Raw genomic sequence first — 304 nt, 5'->3', positions numbered from 1 at the left:
CCCCACCCCCGAAATGTCCAAGTCAAGACTCCAGACACCGCACGACCGAATCGTAAAGCAAGCGTTGTTTCTTCCGACCGAGCGACGTCCACTCGAGTGGAGACCAAAGGCGCCTTTCTGCAAAATCAAACCAAATCGCCGTTCAATTTTGACGTCATGAGTGCGTGTCATTTGTTTTGACAAGCCCGCCGTTCGTGTTCCAGCGCAAGACCGCAATTGTTTGCGACGTCCCCTTGGCCGTCATTGCGCGAAATGAAAGCGGTCAAAGGCCGTCTTTCGCCGCCGTGGCGCCGGCCAACGGAGA

The sequence above is a fragment of the Hippocampus comes genome, unplaced genomic scaffold, assembly GCF_001891065.2.
Source record: "Hippocampus comes isolate QL1 unplaced genomic scaffold, H_comes_QL1_v1.1 scaffold299, whole genome shotgun sequence".
In the NCBI taxonomy this organism is placed as follows: Eukaryota; Metazoa; Chordata; class Actinopteri; order Syngnathiformes; family Syngnathidae; genus Hippocampus; species Hippocampus comes.
This window is presented reverse-complemented; position numbering follows the sequence as displayed.